Source organism: Halyomorpha halys, unplaced genomic scaffold (assembly GCF_000696795.3).
Source record: "Halyomorpha halys isolate HHAL.00 unplaced genomic scaffold, Hhal_1.1 Scaffold31.1, whole genome shotgun sequence".
Taxonomy (NCBI): Eukaryota; Metazoa; Arthropoda; class Insecta; order Hemiptera; family Pentatomidae; genus Halyomorpha; species Halyomorpha halys.
In genome coordinates this window covers 1822369-1830346 of record NW_027107458.1, presented here as the reverse complement: position 1 = coordinate 1830346, position 7978 = coordinate 1822369, and the positions used below count along the sequence as shown (strand labels likewise).

Below are 7978 nucleotides of genomic sequence, written 5' to 3'. Positions count from 1 at the left end.
TCTCTCTAAATGATGGTTTTAGTTTTTATTGCCCCGATGAAGACCTGAAAATCAGGTCGAAACGTCGGCATAAATAAACAAATTTTGTTAATTTGTGTTGTTCCATTGCTGACCGCACCCCCCCCCCCCAACCATCTTCTCCAATCGTAATCTTGTTAATTTATTTTGGCAAATATCATGAAAACTACAACTCCTACGAAGATAAACGTCATAAACTACTTTATAGCACATTAAACTAGACTTAATTTGAGTGATAATAGACATAGTTCGTGAGATAAAGATTTTCTACAGTTAATTCTGTAACTACGTAAAAGTATATATTTTATGAAATGTTGCTTTAAAAAAACGTATCTCGGTATCTATTGAACGTAAAAAGCTCTAATAGGGCTCATATTTTAGAAAATTTACTCTTTTTTAAATGATGTTCTATTAGGTTTTCTAATGTTGTACATTGTTTCAAGGATATATAGCTCCGAACGAAAAATTAATTTTATTCTAACATTTTTAAACAACCACCAGTTTGTATTGTGTCATTGGCCATACAGTTGTTTCCTCATTTAATTAAATTAATATATCTTTTGAACTATATATTTTGATGTACCTGTTCAATTTATTAGTTTAAACAATAATTTATCACTCTTACCCTTCATTAACTCTACCTTTGTATCTTTTATTGTAGTCCTGATGAAGACCTATAAAGTAAGTCGAAACGTTGACATAAAATAAATAAATAATTATCACTATTTTTTCTAGCTTCGTGATAAATTTATGTTTAAAATAAAATATATATCTTAGCTTAGGTCATGGATAACTCGCAAGTCCGGAAAATCTGAATACCATTTAGAATTTAAACCATAATCTATGGTATTTTAAAACTAGTCTCTATGCGTATGGTTTTAACCATCTGGAAAAATATGGTTGGAATGTAATGTCACAATAATGTGTTTTTTTTTTAACAGTAGAAATATCATGTATCAGGAAAAGATGGTTGGGGGCGCGGACATAGAATACACAAATAAGTTACAAAACTCCTTTATTTGCATTTGTTTCGGTCAGAATTTCTAGCCTTCATCAGGATAAAAAACAAAAAAAAACAAGATAAGAACCAGTGAATAAGGGATATATAGAGGGATTAAAGTAGATAATAGTACAGAATGAATATATATAAAAATAAAGCAATGAAATAACTGGGAAAATGAATGTATATATAGGTAATTAAATATGTTAGCAAAATTAGTTTACTCACATATTTGGTATTTTACTTTAACTTTTCTATATATCCTTTATCCACTGGTTCTTAACCCTGATGAAGACAAGAAATTCTGGCCGAAACGTTGGTGCTAATAATTAAGTTTTATAACTTATTTCTGTTATTCTTTGACGGCGTCCCGAAACGTCTTGCTCTCATATATATTATGACGCCCTCTATATTCTTATCAATATAAATATTATGTAATTATATTATTTAATTTTTGTATTTTTTTTCATCATCCCATATTAACGTACACCTCTGTATAACGGAAACAAATTAGGAGATGGCCGTTATATAGAGCATTAATTTTAAATACATACATTTTTTTAAATGATTATATGTATAGTTAAACCAGGAGGCGCGGTGGCACCGTGGTAAGGCGCGATACCACTAACTCCAAGGACCCGGGTTCAAATCCGGTTGGACAGAAAATTGTTTTCTGTTACACGATAGCCGTAAACTAACCCTGTTGGTTCTGGAGGTCCACCCAGCCTCATAGAATGGGTATCCTAAACTAGATAAAAATCTGGCGTTCGAGTGTTATGCTGACCAAATCACCTCCTTGCACAACCGTTGGTCTAGTAACAGTATTTCCTTACAAATTAATGAACCCCTGATCCTTCATGGGTTTTAGCGGAACAGATTTTAATTTAATATATAAGAAGATGGTCAGGGTTGCGGTCAAAAGTGAAACAAAAATAGTTTACAACTATTTATTTTCCGACGTTTTTTCCCACTTTGCAGGGCTTCATCAGGGCTAAAAAGATACAAAATGATACAATGAAAAGAATAAAAATACAAAGATAAGATACAATAATAAGAATAAAAACAAGTTACAATGGCAAGAGTAAAAACTTCTTTATAAAAATACGTAAAATATAAAGCTAAAAAAGTACAGGAGATGCACATCAAACAAAAACAATACGGGGAAAGAAAAGAAAAAAAAATATAGAGATAAAATAAACGTCATGAAAGAATAATAAAAATAGAAATAAATAATAATAATGACAATGATAATAATAATTTTATATCATTATTATTATTTATTTTTATTTTTATTATTCTTTCATGACATTTATTTTCTCTCTATATATTTTTTTCTTTTCATTCCCCGCATTGTTTTTGTTTTATGTGCACCTCCTGTATTTTTTTACTTTATATTTTTAGCTTTATATTTTACCCTGATGAAGCCCTGCAAAGTGGGGCGAAACGTCGGAAAATAAATAGTTGTAAACTATTTTTGTTTCACTTTTGACCGTAACCCTGACCATCTTCTTATATCTCAATTTTTACGGTCAACTATATATACATATATATTTTAATTTAATGTATAGTTAAACCAGAATTCTAAGCACAACTCCAGTAAATTAGACGACAAGAAATCAGTCATTATGTACGCCGTTTTATTTGTTCTACTATATTTATTCAGACGTTTCTTTGCGTAACTTTTTTAATAATCTGAAGAAATTCTGAGTAATGCTGTTATAAAATAATTTTCTTTTTCGACGAAGAGTTCTTAAAAGGCTCTGAGGTTAACACAAGGACAACGCTAATAGCTATTAGGAAACACCAAACAGTTTTAGTGTCGTGTATGGAGACGTGTTCTGAGCTCGGGGATTTCGGCAAGTGAAAGGGACGAGGTCCCAGGTTTATAGTGAGGTAGAGGTGCCAGTGGTTATTGTAGTGATTAATTTACAGGCCATGACATCGTCTCTACAACAGCCTTCTAAATGTACAGAATCATCTTTTAATAATACGACTGTTCTTTGTGATAAACTAGGCCAAATTACGAGAAAAAAAAAATTACTTCAGGTCGTCCAAAAAGGGCGACAAACCATTGTACTTGACGAGTGTACGTCGATAGCCTGAAGGTATTGAGGATTCCTTATAGTACAAGAGCCGGGAAGAAAAAAAGGCAGTTATTTCACCGCTATTTTTGATTACTTTAATGAAAACTATTCAAAATTACTAGTCAAAATTAATTAGTCTGACAAGTATAGGCAAGAGGAATAAAAAATGGCGGCTGTTTCAAAGCGTTAAAAATAATTAATTTTTTATCAGAGCTCTATATCTTAAAAACTGCCAACAACACTAGAAAATCTAAGAGAACATTATTTAAAGAAGAGTAAATTTACTGAAATATTAGCCCTAAAAGAGCTATACGTCCAATAATTCTCGAGATACCTTTTTAAAAAGCAAAATTTCTTAAAAATCTACAGAAAGATTAGTAGTTAGTTAATTTATTTTGAGAATTCTATATCTCAGGAAATATGTGACGCATAGATGTCTATTAGCACAAATTAAAGCTAGTTTAATGGACTATAAAGGAGTTAATGAACTTTACCTTCCTAGGAATAGTATTATTATAGTATTTTCATAATATTTGCTAAAATAAATTGATTTATAGTTGTTTGATTTATGAAAAAATTCATGTGAAAAACCATTGGACGTACAGATGTCTGCTAGTGCTCAAATTAAAGCTAGTTGAATTTACTACAAAATAGTTAATTATGTTTCTCTTTGTAGGAGTAGTAGTTTTTATGATATTTGACAAAATAAACACACAACATGTTAATTTCTAGTTGTTGGTATAAAGTGTTGGATTTTTGAAAAATATATCTCTAGATTCATAAGACGCACATATGTCTGCCATCACTTAAAAATAAAGGAAATTTAACTTACTATAAAGTAGTTTTAGACACTTATTTTCATAGGGGTAGTAGTTTTTATGATATTCACATGTGAATATGAATTTGGCAAATAAAAATTTGTCCGTACAACTATAAATCAATTTATTTTATCATTTCATGTAAACTATGAAGATAGTTTACAAAGATAAACATCATAAACATGGACTTTGAGTACGTCCTACACAACATTTTTATGAAATGTTGCTTTTTAAAAAACTATTTAACGTAAATAACTCTATAAGGGCTCATATTTTAGCAAATGTACTCTTCTTTAAATGTCGTTCTCCTAGGTTTTCTAGTGTTGTTCCTACTTTTTAAGATATAGGGCTCCGAATGAAAAATTAGTTTTTTTATCGCCTTGAAAAAGCCGCCATTTTTTATTCCCCCTACCTATACTTGGCAGACTCATCAATTTTGACTAGTAATTATGAATAGTTTTCATTAAAGTAATAAAAAATTGGGGCGAGATAACTGCCTTTTTTGATTACTTTAATGAAACCATGTATAATTACTAGTCAATATTAATGAGTCTGCCAAGTATAGGCAGTGGGAATGAAAAATGGCGGCTGTTTCAAAGCATTAAAAATAATTAATTTTTTATTCAGTGCTATATATCTTGAAAACTACTAAAAACACTAGAAACCTAAGAGAACATCATTTAAAGAAGAGTAAATTTGCCAAAATATGAATCCTAATAGAGCTATTTATGTTCAATACTTCCCGAGATATAGCGCTTTAAAAAACAACATTTCATAAAAAATATAATGAAATACCAGTGGTTATCAGTCTAATAAGGTAATTTTTCCCACAGGGATATTTCTGGGGTTTCATATTTAAACCTTGGTTTATATACTCGTTGGTTATCAATACTGAGATTCTCCAGATTTTATTGGGTTGACTTGATTAGATTGTTTGTACTAGCTTCTTTTTGATGTTTTCAAGTCAGAACTTACTAGAGGGAAAAATTCCTTGTCAAAATAGCAGGCAATTCATTTTAAAATTAAAATTAAACCAAGATTTGGGAATCAGTTGTCCCCGGGATTAATTATAAAATAAGTAAAAAAAAAAAAAAAATAATAGTAATCTGTTTAAACTATAACTGAATGCTATTTGTCATCATGACAGGATTTACTGTCATGGAAGCACACTTGCACTGTCTGATTTGACATGACAGACACCACCTACCCATGTATAGTACTTAACAGTAAACTGCAGTACCTATTTTAATAGTGATAGAGTGGGGAAACTAATATAATCTTATAATTTTTTTTTATGTATCACAATATTTTTTATTATATGTACTTTAAAAAAAGTTGTCTATCCTTTATTCTGTTTTATTAAAATAATTTAAATTTACCTTGGATTTTCCTTTTTTATGTATTTAAAGATGAGAAACAATGATTTTACACTAAGAAGTCAAACCAGTCTTGAATTTACCTGAAAAATTAAATGATATTAACAGATAAATAAAAAAAAATAAATTAAAGCATTAATAATTTAATACTGAAGTAAAAAAAAAAAAATATCTTCTATTAGTATCAACTATTATCTACTAAATTTATTACAAGTTTGTTTATTATAATTTTTCTCTCAATTAAGGTTTTTATCCAATTTTATTTTTTAACTTTGATGAAAGCATGATATTCAGGTCGAAACGTCGGCAAAAATAAATGATACACAATTTTAAGACAGACAGAAGCCAGTAACCTTGACCGCACCCACGACCATCTTCTTCTCATAACAAACCACAGTGAGCTCATTATTAACATTTTATTATGAAATATGTACGTATATTTCGGAACTAAAATCATTTAAATCATTTCGTAAAGAAAAAAAAATTAAAAAATATCACAATCTCAATTCATTTTACAGGGTCTACTCTTACAAACAAGGTGATTCATTATCTACTTATTAGATAATACGTATATAACATTGTCTACGTTGCAAGATTTATATCACTCAAACATTCGTGACTTTGGTCTCTTAGTTCTGAAAAGTCATAAAAAGTCTATTTTTCAAAATTCTTCGATTTAAGATTTATTATGTATTAATTTTAACATAGTTGTTGATTTTTGGTATTGATAATTGTTACTTATGTATTTTTCATATCTCTCTCACTGTTTTATCCATCATTCTTTCGCGCATTGGTTTGAAATCAAAATATGATAGGGAAAAATAGAGAAAGGGGAAAGGATAGAAAAGGAGGAAGAAAAAATCATGAAAAAGAGAAAAGGAAAAAGGGGAGGGGAGAAAAAAAAAATATATAAAAGAACCAAAGAGATGAAACGAAGAAAAAAAGGAGGGAAAAAAAGTCATACTCCAGTGTTATATTAATAATTATTAATAACCCACTGCTCCTATTTTCATCTCCTAATTTGTACTTTCTTTAATATTTCTTCTCTTATTTTATCTCTTATCCATCTGTTACTATTACTTTTTTCATTTACTGTTTACAACCTTTAATTTTAATTATTATATTTTACTTTTCATTGTATATCCTGTTATGTTCCACTTATGTCCTTTTCTTTTCTTTTTTTTTTTTTGTAACCATGTCAAGTGTTTGTATCTTTTTTTAGCCCTGATGAAGCCCTGTAACGTGGGGCGAAATGTTGGCTCAATAAAAATAGTATAATTATTTACTATTTGAGTTCTTTTGACCGCACCCGAACCATATTCCATTCATTAATAATTATTATTGTATACTAGGCCAATTTGTCCTAAGATTAAAAATATTGTCTGATTAGATTAAAATAAGTATGCCGTGTGATTAGCAATCCATTAAAGTTGGGCAGTACAACTTTGTATTTTTTATAAAGTTGTATATTTATATAAAGTTTTTCCATAAATTGTTATTCCACTAATTTTATTAATAGGATAATTTCTAATTTCTAAGGTGAAAGATATGTTCCGGAAAGGAAAAGGAATATACTGATTAAAAACTATTCCCAGAAACGGACGGGCTGTGACACCAGGAACTGCGCTCTGTAATCCCAGGATCCGGGTACCAGAGCCTTCATGATAACCGATCCACGAATTGGGAAGTTACGCCTCCTATTAGGATGGCATTTCCGCTATCATCAAGGAGGCTATGGGAAACCCGATTTTCTCCGGGGTGGACGAAACTTAACATGGTGTTCTTTACTATAAGGAAATTAAGCTGTTTCATTGCAATCGTATCGTTTCTTAATAGGCTTAAGTTTGCACTTATCCTCACTTTTTCATTTTATAACAATCTTTATTGTTCTACAATTTACAGAATTAAAAATTTTCTGTTCGTTATTTCTTATTATTTACAATACATTTTAAATACATTGTTTAACTATAATTACTAATATAATAAAATCTATAATTACATGAGAGATTTGTGAAGATACTAGTCATTAAAACTCTTTCTTATATTTATAATGAGGTATAGATAGTTGACTGTAGATTAATAAGTGGAGAAGATGAAGGGGGGGAGGGGTGCGTTCAGCAAATAAAAAAAAAATTTATTCATGCCGACGTTTCGACCTGAATTTCAAGCCTTCTTCAGGGAGCATAGGCAGAGATTCCGGCTAACTACAAGTTCTTGAGTTTAACCAGAATCTCTGCCTATGGTTCCTGATGAAGAACTGAAATTCTGGTCGAAACTTCGGTACGAATAAATATTTTTTTGTTTGTTTGCTGACCGCACCTCACGACCATCTTCTTTTCTGGTTTCTCGGAGGATTATCAGGAAAAGAAAAGGAAAGAATGCTAGGAGCTAGTGGATTTGGGTTGCTGGGGAGTTTATTATGAAAGAGTTGATATTTGGTTCGGGCTAGATAGGCTACATGTGGATAACATTAAGGTCTTTATGGATGATTTAATTCGTAACAAAGTAGAGGATTCATGGAGGATTTGACGAAGGATTTTGGATTGAATACGTGCCAAATTTGGTGGTTTTAGTGGAGCCCAAAGTTCAATTCCGTAAGTTCGGACAGGTTTTTGGATTTAAAGACTGCAGTACTATTTCGGTTATAGTAGTAGGAAAAACCTACATTAAATATATATGTAA

At 30.2% G+C, this 7978-nt stretch overlaps 1 protein-coding gene across 4 annotated transcripts in view; it reads right to left on the bottom strand.

Moving 5' to 3' along the window:
* Positions 1-7978, bottom strand: part of Atf3 (Activating transcription factor 3) — a 156021-nt gene that overhangs the window by 52321 nt on the left and 95722 nt on the right. The window contains exon 3 of one of the 4 annotated variants that reach the window (XM_067045760.1): positions 5300-5379. The exons of the other annotated variants lie outside the window; for them this stretch is intronic. The gene's annotated coding sequence lies outside the window, so the exon portion shown is untranslated. The remainder of the gene's footprint in view (positions 1-5299; positions 5380-7978) is intronic. 4 annotated transcript variants of the gene reach the window in all.